At 50.5% G+C, this 20,150-nt stretch overlaps 36 non-coding genes across 36 annotated transcripts; 21 read left to right on the plus strand and 15 right to left on the minus strand.

Moving 5' to 3' along the window:
- The first annotated feature begins 307 nt into the window (after positions 1–307).
- trnam-cau lies at positions 308–380 on the plus strand. Its single transcript has one exon. It is a non-coding gene; the product is annotated as a tRNA-Met (tRNA).
- Positions 381–454: 74 nt separating this feature from the next.
- trnay-gua lies at positions 455–540 on the plus strand. Its single transcript is given in 2 exon segments — positions 455–491; positions 505–540. It is a non-coding gene; the product is annotated as a tRNA-Tyr (tRNA).
- Positions 541–860: 320 nt separating this feature from the next.
- On the minus strand, positions 861–932 carry trnag-ucc. The gene has a single exon. It is a non-coding gene; the product is annotated as a tRNA-Gly (tRNA).
- A 241-nt stretch (positions 933–1,173) lies between these two features.
- Positions 1,174–1,245, minus strand: trnae-uuc. Its single transcript has one exon. It is a non-coding gene; the product is annotated as a tRNA-Glu (tRNA).
- A 522-nt stretch (positions 1,246–1,767) lies between these two features.
- Positions 1,768–1,840, minus strand: trnaa-agc. The gene has a single exon. It is a non-coding gene; the product is annotated as a tRNA-Ala (tRNA).
- Positions 1,841–2,143: 303 nt separating this feature from the next.
- trnaf-gaa lies at positions 2,144–2,215 on the minus strand. The gene has a single exon. It is a non-coding gene; the product is annotated as a tRNA-Phe (tRNA).
- A 459-nt stretch (positions 2,216–2,674) lies between these two features.
- trnam-cau lies at positions 2,675–2,747 on the plus strand. The gene has a single exon. It is a non-coding gene; the product is annotated as a tRNA-Met (tRNA).
- A 76-nt stretch (positions 2,748–2,823) lies between these two features.
- Positions 2,824–2,909, plus strand: trnay-gua. The gene is given in 2 exon segments: positions 2,824–2,860; positions 2,874–2,909. It is a non-coding gene; the product is annotated as a tRNA-Tyr (tRNA).
- A 321-nt stretch (positions 2,910–3,230) lies between these two features.
- On the minus strand, positions 3,231–3,302 carry trnag-ucc. The gene has a single exon. It is a non-coding gene; the product is annotated as a tRNA-Gly (tRNA).
- A 246-nt stretch (positions 3,303–3,548) lies between these two features.
- Positions 3,549–3,620, minus strand: trnae-uuc. The gene has a single exon. It is a non-coding gene; the product is annotated as a tRNA-Glu (tRNA).
- Positions 3,621–4,143: 523 nt separating this feature from the next.
- On the minus strand, positions 4,144–4,217 carry trnaa-agc. Its single transcript has one exon. It is a non-coding gene; the product is annotated as a tRNA-Ala (tRNA).
- A 1,212-nt stretch (positions 4,218–5,429) lies between these two features.
- On the plus strand, positions 5,430–5,502 carry trnaa-agc. Its single transcript has one exon. It is a non-coding gene; the product is annotated as a tRNA-Ala (tRNA).
- Positions 5,503–6,027: 525 nt separating this feature from the next.
- On the plus strand, positions 6,028–6,099 carry trnae-uuc. The gene has a single exon. It is a non-coding gene; the product is annotated as a tRNA-Glu (tRNA).
- A 245-nt stretch (positions 6,100–6,344) lies between these two features.
- Positions 6,345–6,416, plus strand: trnag-ucc. The gene has a single exon. It is a non-coding gene; the product is annotated as a tRNA-Gly (tRNA).
- A 321-nt stretch (positions 6,417–6,737) lies between these two features.
- trnay-gua lies at positions 6,738–6,823 on the minus strand. Its single transcript is given in 2 exon segments — positions 6,738–6,773; positions 6,787–6,823. It is a non-coding gene; the product is annotated as a tRNA-Tyr (tRNA).
- Positions 6,824–6,898: 75 nt separating this feature from the next.
- Positions 6,899–6,972, minus strand: trnam-cau. Its single transcript has one exon. It is a non-coding gene; the product is annotated as a tRNA-Met (tRNA).
- Positions 6,973–7,440: 468 nt separating this feature from the next.
- Positions 7,441–7,513, plus strand: trnaf-gaa. Its single transcript has one exon. It is a non-coding gene; the product is annotated as a tRNA-Phe (tRNA).
- Positions 7,514–7,820: 307 nt separating this feature from the next.
- Positions 7,821–7,893, plus strand: trnaa-agc. The gene has a single exon. It is a non-coding gene; the product is annotated as a tRNA-Ala (tRNA).
- A 524-nt stretch (positions 7,894–8,417) lies between these two features.
- trnae-uuc lies at positions 8,418–8,489 on the plus strand. Its single transcript has one exon. It is a non-coding gene; the product is annotated as a tRNA-Glu (tRNA).
- A 245-nt stretch (positions 8,490–8,734) lies between these two features.
- trnag-ucc lies at positions 8,735–8,806 on the plus strand. Its single transcript has one exon. It is a non-coding gene; the product is annotated as a tRNA-Gly (tRNA).
- Positions 8,807–9,127: 321 nt separating this feature from the next.
- trnay-gua lies at positions 9,128–9,213 on the minus strand. The gene is given in 2 exon segments: positions 9,128–9,163; positions 9,177–9,213. It is a non-coding gene; the product is annotated as a tRNA-Tyr (tRNA).
- A 76-nt stretch (positions 9,214–9,289) lies between these two features.
- On the minus strand, positions 9,290–9,362 carry trnam-cau. The gene has a single exon. It is a non-coding gene; the product is annotated as a tRNA-Met (tRNA).
- A 468-nt stretch (positions 9,363–9,830) lies between these two features.
- On the plus strand, positions 9,831–9,903 carry trnaf-gaa. The gene has a single exon. It is a non-coding gene; the product is annotated as a tRNA-Phe (tRNA).
- A 307-nt stretch (positions 9,904–10,210) lies between these two features.
- On the plus strand, positions 10,211–10,283 carry trnaa-agc. The gene has a single exon. It is a non-coding gene; the product is annotated as a tRNA-Ala (tRNA).
- Positions 10,284–10,808: 525 nt separating this feature from the next.
- trnae-uuc lies at positions 10,809–10,880 on the plus strand. Its single transcript has one exon. It is a non-coding gene; the product is annotated as a tRNA-Glu (tRNA).
- Positions 10,881–11,125: 245 nt separating this feature from the next.
- On the plus strand, positions 11,126–11,197 carry trnag-ucc. The gene has a single exon. It is a non-coding gene; the product is annotated as a tRNA-Gly (tRNA).
- Positions 11,198–11,518: 321 nt separating this feature from the next.
- On the minus strand, positions 11,519–11,604 carry trnay-gua. Its single transcript is given in 2 exon segments — positions 11,519–11,554; positions 11,568–11,604. It is a non-coding gene; the product is annotated as a tRNA-Tyr (tRNA).
- Positions 11,605–11,680: 76 nt separating this feature from the next.
- Positions 11,681–11,753, minus strand: trnam-cau. Its single transcript has one exon. It is a non-coding gene; the product is annotated as a tRNA-Met (tRNA).
- A 467-nt stretch (positions 11,754–12,220) lies between these two features.
- On the plus strand, positions 12,221–12,293 carry trnaf-gaa. Its single transcript has one exon. It is a non-coding gene; the product is annotated as a tRNA-Phe (tRNA).
- Positions 12,294–12,600: 307 nt separating this feature from the next.
- On the plus strand, positions 12,601–12,673 carry trnaa-agc. The gene has a single exon. It is a non-coding gene; the product is annotated as a tRNA-Ala (tRNA).
- Positions 12,674–13,197: 524 nt separating this feature from the next.
- trnae-uuc lies at positions 13,198–13,269 on the plus strand. The gene has a single exon. It is a non-coding gene; the product is annotated as a tRNA-Glu (tRNA).
- A 245-nt stretch (positions 13,270–13,514) lies between these two features.
- On the plus strand, positions 13,515–13,586 carry trnag-ucc. Its single transcript has one exon. It is a non-coding gene; the product is annotated as a tRNA-Gly (tRNA).
- Positions 13,587–13,907: 321 nt separating this feature from the next.
- trnay-gua lies at positions 13,908–13,993 on the minus strand. Its single transcript is given in 2 exon segments — positions 13,908–13,943; positions 13,957–13,993. It is a non-coding gene; the product is annotated as a tRNA-Tyr (tRNA).
- Positions 13,994–14,069: 76 nt separating this feature from the next.
- trnam-cau lies at positions 14,070–14,142 on the minus strand. The gene has a single exon. It is a non-coding gene; the product is annotated as a tRNA-Met (tRNA).
- Positions 14,143–14,610: 468 nt separating this feature from the next.
- Positions 14,611–14,683, plus strand: trnaf-gaa. The gene has a single exon. It is a non-coding gene; the product is annotated as a tRNA-Phe (tRNA).
- Positions 14,684–14,990: 307 nt separating this feature from the next.
- On the plus strand, positions 14,991–15,063 carry trnaa-agc. Its single transcript has one exon. It is a non-coding gene; the product is annotated as a tRNA-Ala (tRNA).
- The last annotated feature ends 5,087 nt before the right edge of the window (positions 15,064–20,150 follow it).

Consider the following 20,150-nt stretch of genomic DNA (forward strand, 5'->3'; position numbering starts at 1 on the left):
ACACTTTTCCAGTTTGCCACATGCTGCTTTTCCAAGCAAGTTAAAACACCAGTTGCTTAAAAAGGCTTCGAGTAGGGCAACAGACTGAAGGAAAACGGGGGTTTTCGGAAGAGCTCGACATGGGGCTCTTGTTCTCTTTTTTGCTCCACCCTAAGTTTTAGAGGTCAAAATATTTGTCCTTTTGAAAGACTTGCAAAATGCACATTGGCTATGCCTCAGTCTGTTTATGACATAAGTCACTGCAATTTTTTGTAAGGGTGTATGCAGTAGAGCCACACAGGGTGGACACCAGACGCCCGCCGCTTGCACCTCGTTAGCGCAGTAGGTAGCGCGTCAGTCTCATAATCTGAAGGTCGTGAGTTCGATCCTCACACGGGGCAGACTTTTGGAAGGCTTCGGCTTCTGTTGGGTTTCTCAAGAGAACTGTCACCCCTCCGTCGGCGCGCCTTTCCGGCCTTCCATAGCTCAGCTGGTAGAGCGGAGGACTGTAGGTGTGATACAGCAATCCTTAGGTCGCTGGTTCAATTCCGGCTCGAAGGATGCTTTCTTAGAGCTCGCGCTGCCCGTTCCGGTGCTGCTTTCTTACTTTTTGTTTTGTTTTCATTCAAGCCAATCCTGCGTACAACTTAGAAAATGAAGAATTTTAGCATGATGCACACAGTGAGAAGACTGCACAGGCTGTAATGCAGACACGTTCCCACTGCAAATCTCCTCTCTGAAGGTTGCAAAGGACAGATTGGAAGCGCTTTTGCCCTGTACCCTGCATGGGCAGGCATGGCTGCAAAAAGTGCGACATCGCGCGGTCACTATGGCGGCAACCTTTTTAAAAAGCGCTCGTCCGTCCGCAATAAAGGACGCTGTGCGTTGGCCGGGAATCGAACCCGGGTCAACTGCTTGGAAGGCAGCTATGCTCCACACTATACCACCAACGCCATAGGCGCTCTGCGGGCGCAGTTCTGTGACAGCGGATGTCTCAAACGGAAGACGCTCTGAAATGCAATAAGGGCGCTCAGTCGCAGCTCTGATCTGGGCTCTTTCACGTTCGTTCTCCATACCCACCTGTGGCCTTTAATCGCAACAAAGGCCAAAGTTGCACACCTGAGCATAGCAGAAATCTTAGGCACTGGACCAATCAATGGGCTCGCCAAGCAGTTGGAATAGCAAAAGCGGCGCTTCCCATACCGGGAGTCGAACCCGGGCCGCCTGGGTGAAAACCAGGAATCCTAACCGCTAGACCATATGGGACCCTGGGAGCCCGGCGCACCGTGGTGTGCGTTTACTCACTCGGGAAACGCTCTTCTGCCCGCATGGCGGGAATTCTCAAGGAAACAGCTTTGCCTCTAGTTTGGGGGATGACCCAAATAGGAATTGCCTTGGCTTTGCTTGAGAACCACTTTAACCCTTGCAATTTGACACCGTCCATAAAGGATTTGCAGTTTCCAGCCCTCGGTGGTCTGTGTCGTAGCTCACTGTAGAGAAGAAAGCGCGATTCCAGTACTGCACGGCCTTTTGGGCTGCACAACAGCTTCTTACCACTCTTCTTTGGGTGCTTGCCCTCGGTTGTGCAAGCAGCAGCCGGTGCAGTAATGGAATGACGCCTTTCAGAGGGTTCTGTCAACTCCCATTTACTCGGGTAAGAAATGAACGTTGCTCCACGCTGTACAGGACAAGAGGTCTGAGGGACGTTTCCACTCCTTCTTCTTTTTAAAAACACTAGACAGAAGCGCGTTGCGGCCCCGCCCACCCGCTCTGAAAAGAGCCACCTCCTGGAGGATGCGGGCATCGATCCCGCTACCTCTCGCATGCTAAGCGAGCGCTCTACCATTTGAGCTAATCCCCCTCACGGTGCAGCGCCAGCACACAGGACCTCCGACAAACCTCAACTTGGGCAGTTTTTTCAAGCTACGGGCGTCTGTGTTGCTCGTTACGAGTACAGTTTGGCCTTGCGGATGTCAAATGTGCTCAGGTCTTCCCAAGGGCAACGAGGGAGGTATTTTCTCTGACGGCGACCTACTTAGCAAGAGCAGGGGGCCAGTCTTCCATATAGCACCTTAACAATTATGTGGCTTAATTACGCCTTTGCTTGCTGCTGATTGGCCTTCATCGCGCCTAGTTAAAACGCTCTCAAATCCGCGGCTCCACCTGCCGAAACCGGGATCGAACCAGGGACCTTTAGATCTTCAGTCTAACGCTCTCCCAACTGAGCTATTTCGGCACAGCTGCAGCCGGCGGCAAGCGCCCTGCTAAGGCGTGGCCTGCAGTCCAACCTTTGGTTGGCCCGTCTATCGCAAGCCCCAGCACTGCGGTGCAGCGGACTGTAGGTTAACAGAGCAGTCCCTAGGTCGCTGCTTCAACTCTGGCTCCAAGGACACTTTTTCCAGTTGCCACATGCTGCTTTTCCAAGCAAGTTAAACCACCAGTTGCTTAAAAAGGCTTCGAGTAGGGCAACAGACTGAAGGAAAACGGGGGTTTTCGGAAGAGCTCGACATGGGCTCTTGTTCTCTTTTTTGCTCCACCCTAAGTTTTAGAGGTCAAAATATTTGTCCTTTTGAAAGACTTGCAAAATGCACATTGGCTATGCCTCAGTCTGTTTATGACATAAGTCACTGCAATTTTTTGTAAGGGTGTATGCAGTAGAGCACACCAGGGTGGACACCAGACGCCGCCGCTTGCAGCCTCGTTAGCGCAGTAGGTAGCGCGTCAGTCTCATAATCTGAAGGTCGTGAGTTCGATCCTCACACGGGGCAGACTTTTGGAAGGCTTCGGCTTCTGTTGGGTTTCTCAAGAGAACTGTCACCCCCTCCCGTCGGCGCGCCTTTCCGGCCTTCATAAGCTCAGCTGGTAGAGCGGAGGACTGTAGGTGTGATACAGCAATCCTTAGGTCGCTGGTTCAATTCCAGCTCGAAGGATGCTTTCTTAGAGCTCGCGCTGCCCGTTCCGGTGCTGCTTTCTTACTTTTTGTTTTGTTTTCATTCAAGCCAATCCTGCGTACAACTTAGAAAAATGAAGAATTTTAGCATGATGCACACAGTGAGAAGACTGCACAGGCTGTAATGCAGACACGTTCCCACTGCAAATCTCCTCTCTGAAGGTTGCAAAGGACAGATTGGAAGCGCTTTTGCCCTGTACCCTGCATGGGCAGGCATGGCTGCAAAGTGGCGACATCCGCGGGTCACTATGGCGGCAACCTTTTTAAAAAGCGCTCGTCCGTGCCGCAATAGAGGACGCTGTGCGTTGGCCGGGAATCGAACCCGGGTCAACTGCTTGGAAGGCAGCTATGCTCACCACTATACCACCAACGCCATAGGCGCTCTGGCGGGCGCAGGTTCTGTGACAGCGGATGTCTCAAACGGAAGACGCTCTGAAATGCAATAAGGGCGCTCAGGTCGGCAGCTCTGATCTGGGCTCTTTCACGTTCGTTCTCCATACCCACCTGTGGCCTTTAATCGCAACAAAGGCCAAAGTTGCACACCTGAGCATAGCAGAAATCTTTAGGCACTGGACCAATCAATGGGCTCGCCAAGCAGTTGGAATAGCAAAAGCGGCGCTTCCCATACCGGAAGTCGAACCCGGGCCGCCTGGGTGAAAACCAGGAATCCTAACCGCTAGACCATATGGGACCCTGGGAGCCCGGCGCACCGTGGTGTGCGTTTACTCACTCGGGAAACGCTCTTCTGCCCGCATGGCGGGAATTCTCAAGGAAACAGCTTTGCCTCTAGTTTGGAGGATGACCCAAATAGGAATTGCCTTGGCCTTTGCTTGAGAACCACTTTAACCCTTGGCAATTTGACACCGTCCATAAAGGATTTGCAGTTTCCAGCCCTCGGTGGTCTGTGTCGTAGCTCACTGTAGAGAAGAAAGCGCGATTCCAGTACTGCACGGCCTTTGGGCTGCACAACAGCTTCTTACCACTCTTCTTTGGGTGCTTGCCCTCGGTTGTGCAAGCAGCAGCCGGTGCAGTAATGGAATGACGCTTTTCAGAGGGTTCTGTCAACTCCCATTTACTCGGGTAAGAAATGAACGTTGCTCCACGCTGTACAGGACAAGAGGTCTGAGGGACGTTTCCACTCCTCTCTCTTTTTAAAAACACTAGACAGAAGCGCGTTGCGGCCCCGCCCACCCGCTCTGAAAAGAGCCACCTCCTGGAGGATGCGGGCATCGATCCCGCTACCTCTCGCATGCTAAGCGAGCGCTCCTACCATTTGAGCTAATCCCCCTCACGCTGCAGCGCCAGCACACAGGACCTCCGACAAACCTCAACTTGGGCAGTTTTTTCAAGCTACGGCGGCGTCTGTGTTGCTCGTTACGAGTACAGTTTGGCCTTTGCGGATGTCAAATGTGCTCAGGTCTTCCCAAGGGCAACGGAGGAGGTATTTTCTCTGACGGCGACCTACTTAGCAAGAGCAGGGGGCCAGTCTTCCATATAGCACCTTAACAATTATGTGGGCTTAATTACGCCTTTGCTTGCTGCTGATTGGCCTTCATCGCGCCTAGTTAAAACGCTCTCAAAGACAAGCGCCCTGCTAAGGCGTGGGCCTGCAGTCCAACCTTTGCTTGGCCCGTCTATCGCAAGCCCCAGCACTGCGGGTGCAGCGGGGGACTGTAGGTTTAACAGAGCAGTCCCTAGGTCGCTGCTTCAACTCTGGCTCCAAGGACACTTTTTCCAGTTTGCCACATGCTGCTTTTCCAAGCAAGTTAAACCACCAGTTGCTTAAAAAGGCTTCGAGTAGGGCAACAGACTGAAGGAAAACGGGGGTTTTCGGAAGAGCTCGACATGGGGCTCTTGTTCTCTTTTTTGCTCCACCCTAAGTTTTAGAGGTCAAAATATTTGTCCTTTTGAAAGACTTGCAAAAAAGAGAACAAGAGCCCCATGTCGAGCTCTTCCGAAAACCCCCGTTTTCCTTCAGTCTGTTGCCCTACTCGAAGCCTTTTTAAGCAACTGGTGGTTTAACTTGCTTGGAAAAGCAGCATGTGGCAAACTGGAAAAAGTGTCCTTGGAGCCAGAGTTGAAGCAGCGACCTAGGGACTGCTCTGTTAAACCTACAGTCCCCCGCTGCACCCGCAGTGCTGGGGCTTGCGATAGACGGGCCAAGCAAAGGTTGGACTGCAGGCCCACGCCTTAGCAGGGCGCTTGTCTTTTGAGAGCGTTTTAACTAGGCGCGATGAAGGCCAATCAGCAGCAAGCAAAGGCGTAATTAAGCCACATAATTGTTAAGGTGCTATATGGAAGACTGGCCCCCTGCTCTTGCTAAGTAGGTCGCCGTCAGAGAAAATACCTCCTCCGTTGCCCTTGGGAAGACCTGAGCACATTTGACATCCGCAAAGGCCAAACTGTACTCGTAACGAGCAACACAGACGCCGCCGTAGCTTGAAAAAACTGCCCAAGTTGAGGTTTGTCGGAGGTCCTGTGTGCTGGCGCTGCAGCGTGAGGGGGATTAGCTCAAATGGTAGAGCGCTCGCTTAGCATGCGAGAGGTAGCGGGATCGATGCCCGCATCCTCCAGGAGGTGGCTCTTTTCAGAGCGGGTGGGCGGGGGCCGCAACGCGCTTCTGTCTAGTGTTTTTAAAAAGAGAGAGGAGTGGAAACGTCCCTCAGACCTCTTGTCCTGTACAGCGTGGAGCAACGTTCATTTCTTACCCGAGTAAATGGGAGTTGACAGAACCCTCTGAAAAGCGTCATTCCATTACTGCACCGGCTGCTGCTTGCACAACCGAGGGCAAGCACCCAAAGAAGAGTGGTAAGAAGCTGTTGTGCAGCCCAAAAGGCCGTGCAGTACTGGAATCGCGCTTTCTTCTCTACAGTGAGCTACGACACAGACCACCGAGGGCTGGAAACTGCAAATCCTTTATGGACGGTGTCAAATTGCCAAGGGTTAAAGTGGTTCTCAAGCAAAGGCCAAGGCAATTCCTATTTGGGTCATCCTCCAAACTAGAGGCAAAGCTGTTTCCTTGAGAATTCCCGCCATGCGGGCAGAAGAGCGTTTCCCGAGTGAGTAAACGCACACCACGGTGCGCCGGGCTCCCAGGGTCCCATATGGTCTAGCGGTTAGGATTCCTGGTTTTCACCCAGGCGGCCCGGGTTCGACTTCCGGTATGGGAAGCGCCGCTTTTGCTATTCCAACTGCTTGGCGAGCCCATTGATTGGTCCAGTGCCTAAAGATTTCTGCTATGCTCAGGTGTGCAACTTTGGCCTTTGTTGCGATTAAAGGCCACAGGTGGGTATGGAGAACGAACGTGAAAGAGCCCAGATCAGAGCTGCGACCTGAGCGCCCTTATTGCATTTCAGAGCGTCTTCCGTTTGAGACATCCGCTGTCACAGAACCTGCGCCCGCCAGAGCGCCTATGGCGTTGGTGGTATAGTGGTGAGCATAGCTGCCTTCCAAGCAGTTGACCCGGGTTCGATTCCCGGCCAACGCACAGCGTCCTCTATTGCGGCACGGACGAGCGCTTTTTAAAAAGGTTGCCGCCATAGTGACCCGCGGATGTCGCCACTTTGCAGCCATGCCTGCCCATGCAGGGTACAGGGCAAAAGCGCTTCCAATCTGTCCTTTGCAACCTTCAGAGAGGAGATTTGCAGTGGGAACGTGTCTGCATTACAGCCTGTGCAGTCTTCTCACTGTGTGCATCATGCTAAAATTCTTCATTTTTCTAAGTTGTACGCAGGATTGGCTTGAATGAAAACAAAACAAAAAGTAAGAAAGCAGCACCGGAACGGGCAGCGCGAGCTCTAAGAAAGCATCCTTCGAGCCGGAATTGAACCAGCGACCTAAGGATTGCTGTATCACACCTACAGTCCTCCGCTCTACCAGCTGAGCTATGGAAGGCCGGAAAGGCGCGCCGACGGGAGGGGGTGACAGTTCTCTGAGAAACCCAACAGAAGCCGAAGCCTTCCAAAAGTCTGCCCCGTGTGAGGATCGAACTCACGACCTTCAGATTATGAGACTGACGCGCTACCTACTGCGGCTAACGAGGCTGCAAGCGGCGGGCGTCTGGTGTCCACCCTGGTGTGCTCTACTGCATACACCCTTACAAAAAATTGCAGTGACTTATGTCATAAACAGACTGAGGCATAGCCAATGTGCATTTTGCAAGTCTTTCAAAAGGACAAATATTTTGACCTCTAAAACTTAGGGTGGAGCAAAAAAGAGAACAAGAGCCCCATGTCGAGCTCTTCCGAAAACCCCCGTTTTCCTTCAGTCTGTTGCCCTACTCGAAGCCTTTTTAAGCAACTGGTGGTTTAACTTGCTTGGAAAAGCAGCATGTGGCAAACTGGAAAAAGTGTCCTTGGAGCCAGAGTTGAAGCAGCGACCTAGGGACTGCTCTGTTAAACCTACAGTCCCCCGCTGCACCCGCAGTGCTGGGGCTTGCGATAGACGGGCCAACCAAAGGTTGGACTGCAGGCCCACGCCTTAGCAGGGCGCTTGCCGCCGGCTGCAGCTGTGCCGAAATAGCTCAGTTGGGAGAGCGTTAGACTGAAGATCTAAAGGTCCCTGGTTCGATCCCGGGTTTCGGCAGGTGGAGCCGCGGATTTTGAGAGCGTTTTAACTAGGCGCGATGAAGGCCAATCAGCAGCAAGCAAAGGCGTAATTAAGCCACATAATTGTTAAGGTGCTATATGGAAGACTGGCCCCCTGCTCTTGCTAAGTAGGTCGCCGTCAGAGAAAATACCTCCTCCGTTGCCCTTGGGAAGACCTGAGCACATTTGACATCCGCAAAGGCCAAACTGTACTCGTAACGAGCAACACAGACGCCGCCGTAGCTTGAAAAAACTGCCCAAGTTGAGGTTTGTCGGAGGTCCTGTGTGCTGGCGCTGCACCGTGAGGGGGATTAGCTCAAATGGTAGAGCGCTCGCTTAGCATGCGAGAGGTAGCGGGATCGATGCCCGCATCCTCCAGGAGGGGGCTCTTTTCAGAGCGGGTGGGCGGGGCCGCAACGCGCTTCTGTCTAGTGTTTTTAAAAAGAGAGAGGAGTGGAAACGTCCCTCAGACCTCTTGTCCTGTACAGCGTGGAGCAACGTTCATTTCTTACCCGAGTAAATGGGAGTTGACAGAACCCTCTGAAAAGCGTCATTCCATTACTGCACCGGCTGCTGCTTGCACAACCGAGGGCAAGCACCCAAAGAAGAGTGGTAAGAAGCTGTTGTGCAGCCCAAAAGGCCGTGCAGTACTGGAATCGCGCTTTCTTCTCTACAGTGAGCTACGACACAGACCACCGAGGGCTGGAAACTGCAAATCCTTTATGGACGGTGTCAAATTGCCAAGGGTTAAAGTGGTTCTCAAGCAAAGGCCAAGGCAATTCCTATTTGGGTCATCCTCCAAACTAGAGGCAAAGCTGTTTCCTTGAGAATTCCCGCCATGCGGGCAGAAGAGCGTTTCCCGAGTGAGTAAACGCACACCACGGTGCGCCGGGCTCCCAGGGTCCCATATGGTCTAGCGGTTAGGATTCCTGGTTTTCACCCAGGCGGCCCGGGTTCGACTCCCGGTATGGGAAGCGCCGCTTTTGCTATTCCAACTGCTTGGCGAGCCCATTGATTGGTCCAGTGCCTAAAGATTTCTGCTATGCTCAGGTGTGCAACTTTGGCCTTTGTTGCGATTAAAGGCCACAGGTGGGTATGGAGAACGAACGTGAAAGAGCCCAGATCAGAGCTGCGACCTGAGCGCCCTTATTGCATTTCAGAGCGTCTTCCGTTTGAGACATCCGCTGTCACAGAACCTGCGCCCGCCAGAGCGCCTCTGGCGTTGGTGGTATAGTGGTGAGCATAGCTGCCTTCCAAGCAGTTGACCCGGGTTCGATTCCCGGCCAACGCACAGCGTCCTCTATTGCGGCACGGACGAGCGCTTTTTAAAAAGGTTGCCGCCATAGTGACCCGCGGATGTCGCCACTTTGCAGCCATGCCTGCCCATGCAGGGTACAGGGCAAAAGCGCTTCCAATCTGTCCTTTGCAACCTTCAGAGAGGAGATTTGCAGTGGGAACGTGTCTGCATTACAGCCTGTGCAGTCTTCTCACTGTGTGCATCATGCTAAAATTCTTCATTTTTCTAAGTTGTACGCAGGATTGGCTTGAATGAAAACAAAACAAAAAGTAAGAAAGCAGCACCGGAACGGGCAGCGCGAGCTCTAAGAAAGCATCCTTCGAGCCGGAATTGAACCAGCGACCTAAGGATTGCTGTATCACACCTACAGTCCTCCGCTCTACCAGCTGAGCTATGGAAGGCCGGAAAGGCGCGCCGACGGGAGGGGGTGACAGTTCATTTGAGAAACCCAACAGAAGCCGAAGCCTTCCAAAAGTCTGCCCCGTGTGAGGATCGAACTCACGACCTTCAGATTATGAGACTGACGCGCTACCTACTGCGCTAACGAGGCTGCAAGCGGCGGGCGTCTGGTGTCCACCCTGGTGTGCTCTACTGCATACACCCTTACAAAAAATTGCAGTGACTTATGTCATAAACAGACTGAGGCATAGCCAATGTGCATTTTGCAAGTCTTTCAAAAGGACAAATATTTTGACCTCTAAAACTTAGGGTGGAGCAAAAAAGAGAACAAGAGCCCCATGTCGAGCTCTTCCGAAAACCCCCGTTTTCCTTCAGTCTGTTGCCCTACTCGAAGCCTTTTTAAGCAACTGGTGGTTTAACTTGCTTGGAAAAGCAGCATGTGGCAAACTGGAAAAAGTGTCCTTGGAGCCAGAGTTGAAGCAGCGACCTAGGGACTGCTCTGTTAAACCTACAGTCCCCCGCTGCACCCGCAGTGCTGGGGCTTGCGATAGACGGGCCAACCAAAGGTTGGACTGCAGGCCCACGCCTTAGCAGGGCGCTTGCCGCCGGCTGCAGCTGTGCCGAAATAGCTCAGTTGGGAGAGCGTTAGACTGAAGATCTAAAGGTCCCTGGTTCGATCCCGGGTTTCGGCAGGTGGAGCCGCGGATTTTGAGAGCGTTTTAACTAGGCGCGATGAAGGCCAATCAGCAGCAAGCAAAGGCGTAATTAAGCCACATAATTGTTAAGGTGCTATATGGAAGACTGGCCCCCTGCTCTTGCTAAGTAGGTCGCCGTCAGAGAAAATACCTCCTCCGTTGCCCTTGGGAAGACCTGAGCACATTTGACATCCGCAAAGGCCAAACTGTACTCGTAACGAGCAACACAGACGCCGCCGTAGCTTGAAAAAACTGCCCAAGTTGAGGTTTGTCGGAGGTCCTGTGTGCTGGCGCTGCACCGTGAGGGGGATTAGCTCAAATGGTAGAGCGCTCGCTTAGCATGCGAGAGGTAGCGGGATCGATGCCCGCATCCTCCAGGAGGAGGCCCTTTTCAGAGCGGGTGGGCGGGGGCCGCAACGCGCTTCTGTCTAGTGTTTTTAAAAAGAGAGAGGAGTGGAAACGTCCCTCAGACCTCTTGTCCTGTACAGCGTGGAGCAACGTTCATTTCTTACCCGAGTAAATGGGAGTTGACAGAACCCTCTGAAAAGCGTCATTCCATTACTGCACCGGCTGCTGCTTGCACAACCGAGGGCAAGCACCCAAAGAAGAGTGGTAAGAAGCTGTTGTGCAGCCCAAAAGGCCGTGCAGTACTGGAATCGCGCTTTCTTCTCTACAGTGAGCTACGACACAGACCACCGAGGGCTGGAAACTGCAAATCCTTTATGGACGGTGTCAAATTGCCAAGGGTTAAAGTGGTTCTCAAGCAAAGGCCAAGGCAATTCCTATTTGGGTCATCCTCCAAACTAGAGGCAAAGCTGTTTCCTTGAGAATTCCCGCCATGCGGGCAGAAGAGCGTTTCCCGAGTGAGTAAACGCACACCACGGTGCGCCGGGCTCCCAGGGTCCCATATGGTCTAGCGGTTAGGATTCCTGGTTTTCACCCAGGCGGCCCGGGTTCGACTCCCGGTATGGGAAGCGCCGCTTTTGCTATTCCAACTGCTTGGCGAGCCCATTGATTGGTCCAGTGCCTAAAGATTTCTGCTATGCTCAGGTGTGCAACTTTGGCCTTTGTTGCGATTAAAGGCCACAGGTGGGTATGGAGAACGAACGTGAAAGAGCCCAGATCAGAGCTGCGACCTGAGCGCCCTTATTGCATTTCAGAGCGTCTTCCGTTTGAGACATCCGCTGTCACAGAACCTGCGCCCGCCAGAGCGCCTCTGGCGTTGGTGGTATAGTGGTGAGCATAGCTGCCTTCCAAGCAGTTGACCCGGGTTCGATTCCCGGCCAACGCACAGCATCCTCTATTGCGGCACGGACGAGCGCTTTTTAAAAAGGTTGCCGCCATAGTGACCCGCGGATGTCGCCACTTTGCAGCCATGCCTGCCCATGCAGGGTACAGGGCAAAAGCGCTTCCAATCTGTCCTTTGCAACCTTCAGAGAGGAGATTTGCAGTGGGAACGTGTCTGCATTACAGCCTGTGCAGTCTTCTCACTGTGTGCATCATGCTAAAATTCTTCATTTTTCTAAGTTGTACGCAGGATTGGCTTGAATGAAAACAAAACAAAAAGTAAGAAAGCAGCACCGGAACGGGCAGCGCGAGCTCTAAGAAAGCATCCTTCGAGCCGGAATTGAACCAGCGACCTAAGGATTGCTGTATCACACCTACAGTCCTCCGCTCTACCAGCTGAGCTATGGAAGGCCGGAAAGGCGCGCCGACGGGAGGGGGTGACAGTTCATTTGAGAAACCCAACAGAAGCCGAAGCCTTCCAAAAGTCTGCCCCGTGTGAGGATCGAACTCACGACCTTCAGATTATGAGACTGACGCGCTACCTACTGCGCTAACGAGGCTGCAAGCGGCGGGCGTCTGGTGTCCACCCTGGTGTGCTCTACTGCATACACCCTTACAAAAAATTGCAGTGACTTATGTCATAAACAGACTGAGGCATAGCCAATGTGCATTTTGCAAGTCTTTCAAAAGGACAAATATTTTGACCTCTAAAACTTAGGGTGGAGCAAAAAGAGAACAAGAGCCCCATGTCGAGCTCTTCCGAAAACCCCCGTTTTCCTTCAGTCTGTTGCCCTACTCGAAGCCTTTTTAAGCAACTGGTGGTTTAACTTGCTTGGAAAAGCAGCATGTGGCAAACTGGAAAAAGTGTCCTTGGAGCCAGAGTTGAAGCAGCGACCTAGGGACTGCTCTGTTAAACCTACAGTCCCCCGCTGCACCCGCAGTGCTGGGGCTTGCGATAGACGGGCCAACCAAAGGTTGGACTGCAGGCCCACGCCTTAGCAGGGCGCTTGCCGCCGACTGCAGCTGTGCCGAAATAGCTCAGTTGGGAGAGCGTTAGACTGAAGATCTAAAGGTCCCTGGTTCGATCCCGGGTTTCGGCAGGTGGAGCCGCGGATTTTGAGAGCGTTTTAACTAGGCGCGATGAAGGCCAATCAGCAGCAAGCAAAGGCGTAATTAAGCCACATAATTGTTAAGGTGCTATATGGAAGATTGGCCCCCTGCTCTTGCTAAGTAGGTCGCCGTCAGAGAAAATACCTCCTCCGTTGCCCTTGGGAAGACCTGAGCACATTTGACATCCGCAAAGGCCAAACTGTACTCGTAACGAGCAACACAGATGCCGCCGTAGCTTGAAAAAACTGCCCAAGTTGAGGTTTGTCAGAGGTCCTGTGTGCTGGCGCTGCACCGTGAGGGGGATTAGCTCAAATGGTAGAGCGCTCGCTTAGCATGTGAGAGGTAGCGGGATCGATGCCCGCATCCTCCAGGAGGAGGCTCTTTTCAGAGCGGGTGGGCGGGGCCGCAACGCGCTTCTGTCTAGTGTTTTTAAAAAGAGAGAGGAGTGGAAACGTCCCTCAGACCTCTTGTCCTGTACAGCGTGGAGCAACGTTCATTTCTTACCCGAGTAAATGGGAGTTGACAGAACCCTCTGAAAAGCGTCATTCCATTACTGCACCGGCTGCTGCTTGCACAACCGAGGGCAAGCACCCAAAGAAGAGTGGTAAGAAGCTGTTGTGCAGCCCAAAAGGCCGTGCAGTACTGGAATCGCGCTTTCTTCTCTACAGTGAGCTACGACACAGACCACCGAGGGCTGGAAACTGCAAATCCTTTATGGACGGTGTCAAATTGCCAAGGGTTAAAGTGGTTCTCAAGCAAAGGCCAAGGCAATTCCTATTTGGGTCATCCTCCAAACTAGAGGCAAAGCTGTTTCCTTGAGAATTCCCGCCATGCGGGCAGAAGAGCGTTTCCCGAGTGAGTAAACGCACACCACGGTGCGCCGGGCTCCCAGGGTCCCATATGGTCTAGCGGTTAGGATTCCTGGTTTTCACCCAGGCGGCCCGGGTTCGACTCCCGGTATGGGAAGCGCCGCTTTTGCTATTCCAACTGCTTGGCGAGCCCATTGATTGGTCCAGTGCCTAAAGATTTCTGCTATGCTCAGGTGTGCAACTTTGGCCTTTGTTGCGATTAAAGGCCACAGGTGGGTATGGAGAACGAACGTGAAAGAGCCCAGATCAGAGCTGCGACCTGAGCGCCCTTATTGCATTTCAGAGCGTCTTCCGTTTGAGACATCCGCTGTCACAGAACCTGCGCCCACCAGAGCGCCTCTGGCGTTGGTGGTATAGTGGTGAGCATAGCTGCCTTCCAAGCAGTTGACCCGGGTTCGATTCCCGGCCCACGCACAGCGTCCTCTATTGCGGCACGGACGAGCGCTTTTTAAAAAGGTTGCCGCCATAGTGACCCGCGGATGTCGCCACTTTGCAGCCATGCCTGCCCATGCAGGGTACAGGGCAAAAGCGCTTCCAATCTGTCCTTTGCAACCTTCAGAGAGGAGATTTGCAGTGGGAACGTGTCTGCATTACAGCCTGTGCAGTCTTCTCACTGTGTGCATCATGCTAAAATTCTTCATTTTTCTAAGTTGTACGCAGGATTGGCTTGAATGAAAACAAAACAAAAAGTAAGAAAGCAGCACCGGAACGGGCAGCGCGAGCTCTAAGAAAGCATCCTTCGAGCCGGAATTGAACCAGCGACCTAAGGATTGCTGTATCACACCTACAGTCCTCCGCTCTACCAGCTGAGCTATCGAAGGCCGGAAAGGAGCGCCGACGGGAGGGGGTGACAGTTCTCTTGAGAAACCCAACAGAAGCCGAAGCCTTCCAAAAGTCTGCCCCGTGTGAGGATCGAACTCACGACCTTCAGATTATGAGACTGACGCGCTACCTACTGCGCTAACGAGGCTGCAAGCGGCGGGCGTCTGGTGTCCACCCTGGTGTGCTCTACTGCATACACCCTTACAAAAAATTGCAGTGACTTATGTCATAAACAGACTGAGGCATAGCCAATGTGCATTTTGCAAGTCTTTCAAAAGGACAAATATTTTGACCTCTAAAACTTAGGGTGGAGCAAAAAAGAGAACAAGAGCCCCATGTCGAGCTCTTCCGAAAACCCCCGTTTTCCTTCAGTCTGTTGCCCTACTCGAAGCCTTTTTAAGCAACTGGTGGTTTAACTTGCTTGGAAAAGCAGCATGTGGCAAACTGGAAAAAGTGTCCTTGGAGCCAGAGTTGAAGCAGCGACCTAGGGACTGCTCTGTTAAACCTACAGTCCCCCGCTGCACCCGCAGTGCTGGGGCTTGCGATAGACGGGCCAAGCAAAGGTTGGACTGCAGGCCCACGCCTTAGCAGGGCGCTTGCCGCCGGCTGCAGCTGTGCCGAAATAGCTCAGTTGGGAGAGCGTTAGACTGAAGATCTAAAGGTCCCTGGTTCGATCCCGGGTTTCGGCAGGTGGAGCCGCGGATTTTGAGAGCGTTTTAACTAGGCGCGATGAAGGCCAATCAGCAGCAAGCAAAGGCGTAATTAAGCCACATAATTGTTAAGGTGCTATATGGAAGACTGGCCCCCTGCTCTTGCTAAGTAGGTCGCCGTCAGAGAAAATACCTCCTCCGTTGCCCTTGGGAAGACCTGAGCACATTTGACATCCGCAAAGGCCAAACTGTACTCGTAACGAGCAACACAGACGCCGCCGTAGCTTGAAAAAACTGCCCAAGTTGAGGTTTGTCGGAGGTCCTGTGTGCTGGCGCTGCACCGTGAGGGGGATTAGCTCAAATGGTAGAGCGCTCGCTTAGCATGCGAGAGGTAGCGGGATCGATGCCCGCATCCTCCAGGAGGTGGCTCTTTTCAGAGCGGGTGGGCGGGGCCGCAACGCGCTTCATAGTTACATAGTTACATTGTTACATAGGGTTGAAAAAAGACCTGTGTCCATCAAGTTCAACCCATCCAAGTAAACCCAGCACACCTAACCCACACCTACCAATCTATACACTCACATACATAAACTATAAATACAACCACTAGTACTAACTGTAGATATTAGTATCACAATAGCCTTGGATATTCTGATTGATCAAGAACTCATCCAGGCCCCTCTTAAAGGCATTAACAGAATCTGCCATTACCACATCACTAGGAAGGGCATTCCCCAACCTCACTGCCCTCACCGTGAGGAACCCCCTACGCTGCTTCAAATGGAAGCTCCGTTCCTCTAATCTAAAGGGGTGACCTCTGGTGCGTTGATTGTTTTTATGGGAAAAAAGAACATCCCCCAACTGCCTATAATCCCCTCTAATGTACTTGTACAGAGTAATCATGTCCCCTCGCAAGCGCCTCTTTTCCAGAGAAAACAACCCCAACCTCGACAGTCTAACCTCATAGTTTAAATCCTCCATCCCCTTTACCAGTTTAGTTGCACGTGTCTGCACTCTCTCCAGCTCATTAATATCCTTCTTAAGGACTGGAGCCCAAAACTGCACTGCATACTCAAGGTGAGGCCTTACCAGGGACCTATAAAGGGGCAAAATTATGTTCTCATCCCTTGAGTCAATGCCCTTTTTTATACAAGACAGCACTTTATTTGCTTTAGTAGCCACAGAATGACACTGCCTGGAATTAGACAACTTGTTATCAACAAAAACCCCTAGATCCTTCTCCATTAAGGATACCCCCAACACACTACCATTCAGTAGATAGTTTGCGTTTATATTATTTCTACCAAAGTGCATAACTTTGCACTTATCAACATTGAACCTCATTTTCCAGTTTGCTGCCCAGTTATCTAATTTTGTCAAATCGCTCTGCAAAGCGGCAGCATCCTGCATGGAACTTATAGTTTTGCACAATTTAGTGTCATCAGCAAAAATAGAAACAATACTCTCTATGCCCACCTCCAGGTCATTAATAAACAAGTTAAACAGCAAAGGCCCAAGGACTGACCCCTGCGGTACTCCACTAACCACACTGGTCCAATTAGAAAATGTTCCATTTACAACCACTCTTTGTACTCTATCCTTCAGCCAGTTCTCTATCCAATTACAAATATTATGTTCTAGGCCAATATTCCTTAATTTGATCATTAACCTTCTGTGAGGTACTGTATCAAACGCTTTAGCAAAGTCCAAGTAGATGACATCAACTGCCATTCCAGCATCAAGGTTCCTACTCACCTCCTCATAAAAGGCAACTAAATTAGTCTGGCAAGATCTGTTACGCATAAAACCATGCTGGCACAAACTAATAGTATTGTGAACTGCAATGTATTCAAGTACCCTATCCCTTATTACCCCTTCCAAAAGTTTTCCTACTACTGATGTCAGACTAACAGGCCTATAGTTTTCAGGCTGAGAACGGGATCCCTTTTTAAATAACGGCACCACATTAGCAATCCGCCAGTCTCTTGGCACCATGCCAGACCTCAATGAATCCTGAAAAATTAAGTGAAGAGGTTTGGCAATCACAGCGCTCAGCTCATTTAATACCCTGGGATGAATCCCATCCGGCCCTGGACCTTTGTTTACCTTTACATGTTCAAGTCTCTTTTGAATTTCCTCCCGAGTGACCCATGCGTCAGTAGCTAAATTACTAGAACTGGGCATATTACAAGGGAAGCCTTCATTATCTGGCTCCTCAGATGTATAGACAGATGAAAAATAAGAGTTCAAAATTTCAGCTTTTTCCCCGTTTTCATCAACCAACGTACCCCCCCGTGATAATAAAGTTCCCACCCCTTCTTGCTTCATTTTTTTACTATTCACATAATTAAAAAATAATTTTGGATTCTTTTTACTCCTAGCTGCAATATCCCTTTCCATTTCTATTTTAGCTTGCTTGATAGCTTTTTTGCATGCTTTATTTGCTTCCTTGTACCTGATGAAAGTTTCTGCTGTCCCAGCTAACTTGAATGCCCTAAAAGCACGTTTTTTCTTACCAACCTCGACAATAACACTTTTATTCAGCCATAAAGGTTTCGCTTTGCGATGCCTCTCCTTGCTTACTAGGGGGATATACTGTTGTGTATACCTACAAAGCAATGTTTTAAAGATGTTCCATTTTCCTTCTGTGTCTAACCCCATGAAAAGCCTTTCCCAGTTGACACATTGCAGAGATGCCCTTATACTGGCAAAGTCTGCACGTCTAAAATTGAGTGTTTTAGTTACTCCCTTATAGCGCTGTCTCTGCAGCATTATCTCAAAGGAGACCATGTTGTGATCACTGTTCCCCAAATGCTCACCCACACAAATGTTAGAGATAAGTTCATTATTATTAGAAATCACCAGGTCCAAAATAGCGTCATTCCTAGTGGGTTCTTGAACTGCCTGAAATAAAAAGTTGTCATTTAGCATATTTACAAACCTACTAGCTTTTTCTGACTTAGCCACCCCATTACTCCAGTCAATGTCCGGATAATTAAAGTCCCCCATAACAACAACTTGACCCAGTTTTGAAGCCTCCTCCATTTGCAACAATAGCTGGGCCTCATCCCCCTCATCTATACGGGGTGGTTTATAACATACACCAATGATCATTTTCTTTGTGACCTTCAGCCCTACTGAAATTTCTACCCAAAGAGATTCGACGTTTTCATTAGTAATGTCTTTATTACATGGCTTTAAGTCTGACTTTACGTAAAGACAAACCCCTCCACCCTTTTTAATCTCTCTGTCCCTCCTAAAAAGTGTATACCCATTTAAATTCACAGCCCAGTCGCATTTATCATCCCACCAGGTCTCAGTGATACCTATTAAATCATAATTTTCAATACATGCAATAGCTTGCAGCTCCCCTAATTTACCCGACAAGCTACGCGCATTAGCCAGCATGCAGCGGAGATTATTACTTCTCCCTCTGATGTTTACATTAGCTAAGGGAGAATTAGAGCTAAGGCAATTATGAGACTGCTTTCCTTGTAACGGAAGCTCCTTATCTGATAAACTATATGCCCCCCTCACTCCTCCCCCACAACCCTTTGCTAGTCCCCCTACCCCATCTACACTAATTTTCCCATGGAATTCTAGCTCACCCACCCCCCCCTTGTCTAGTTTAAACACTCCTCCAACCTCTTAACCATTCTCTCCCCTAGCACAGCAGACCCCCTTCCATTGAGGTGCAATCCGTCAGGGCTGTATAGATTGTACCCCAAGGAAAAGTCAGCCCAGTGCTCTAGGAACCCAAACCCTTCCTTCCTACACCAAGACTTTAGCCACGCATTTAGCTCCCTAAGCTCCCGCTGTCTCCCTAAACTTGCACGCGGCACCGGCAAAATTTCCGAAAAAAATGACATTGGAGGACCTTTGCCTAATCTTAGAGCCTAGATCCCTGAACTCACTCTTTAAAGTCCCCCACCTACCGTTCATTTTGTCGTTAGTACCGATATGTACCAAGACAGCCGGGTCATGCCCAGCCCCTCCCAATAATGTGTCAACCCGATCAACCACATGCCGAACCCTGGCACCAGGAAGACAGCAAACTGTCCGGTTGAAGCGATCCGCTCGACAGATTACCCTGTCCACTTTCCTAATGATCGAATCCCCAATAACCACCATCTGTTTAGGCCTAGCTCTGCTCTCCTCCCCACCACTACTAGTGAAACTGGTCTCCCGGCTGTTAGAGAGATCAGCCTCACCTAGAACCGCCAATCCAGAGTTCACACTCCCATCTTCTTCACACAATCTGGCAAATCTGTTGGGATGCGCAAACCCTGGAGCAGCCTCCCTTTTCCTTTTCCCCACACTCGATTTTCTAACTGTCACCCAGCTTACTGCCCTATCATCCTTTTGCTGCTCCCCTCCCCCCCTACTATCTGACCCCACTAGTTCTTGTTCAGTTAACAAGAGACCCCTCTCAAGATTGTTGATTGAACGCAGTGTTGCGACGTGTTCCTCTAGGACTCTAACGCGAGCCTCTAAAGTGGCAATTCGCTCACATCCACAACAGAGGTATGCACTTTGGAACTGTTGTTCCACAACTGCATACATGTGGCAGGCTGTGCACTGTGTCAGACCTTCAATGTTGCTACCACTCATTCTCCCAGTTACAAGAACAGTTAAACAAAAATAGGTGTAAGGACTTGTAGTAAATACCTTGTTTTACCTTGTTTTTAACTCCCTTAGTGTTTAACTCCCTGAGTTTATAACTCCACTTACAGAGTCCCACTTAAAGAGCAATCACTTACAGAGCACCTACCACCAGAGCAAGCTCCACTGGACTGCCTGTGGTTCTATTTATGCAGTCTGTAAAGGTGAACTAATCAAACCCCACCCTCCTCAAGCTGAGGGTAATTACAAGGGAATGTAACCTGCTGTAAGCCTATGGATCCCACAAACTTTGTAAATTAGCTCCAAAAACAACAATTACTTATGAAAAAAAATAAATAAAACCCAACAGTAAAAAAACACAATGGTTTTGATAAAGTTAGTAAAGAATACTTATCCCTTTTTAGTTGAAATGAAAGCAAGTTGATTCAACCAGCCACCAGCCTGTTAGTAAGCAGCTCACTGGACTGCCTGTGGTTCTATTTATGCAGTCTGTAAAGGTGAACTAATCAAACCCCACCCTCCTCAAGCTGAGGGTAATTACAAGGGAATGTAACCTGCTGTAAGCCTAGTGTTTTTAAAAAGAGAGAGGAGTGGAAACGTCCCTCAGACCTCTTGTCCTGTACAGCGTGGAGCAACGTTCATTTCTTACCCGAGTAAATGGGAGTTGACAGAACCCTCTGAAAAGCGTCATTCCATTACTGCACCGGCTGCTGCTTGCACAACCGAGGGCAAGCACCCAAAGAAGAGTGGTAAGAAGCTGTTGTGCAGCCCAAAAGGCCGTGCAGTACTGGAATCGCGCTTTCTTCTCTACAGTGAGCTACAACATGTTGAATTTTAGATCAATCAGATTCACGGCACCAAAATGTTGTATTGTGTTGATGTA

Source organism: Xenopus tropicalis, chromosome 3 (assembly GCF_000004195.4).
Source record: "Xenopus tropicalis strain Nigerian chromosome 3, UCB_Xtro_10.0, whole genome shotgun sequence".
Lineage (NCBI taxonomy): Eukaryota > Metazoa > Chordata > Amphibia > Anura > Pipidae > Xenopus > Xenopus tropicalis.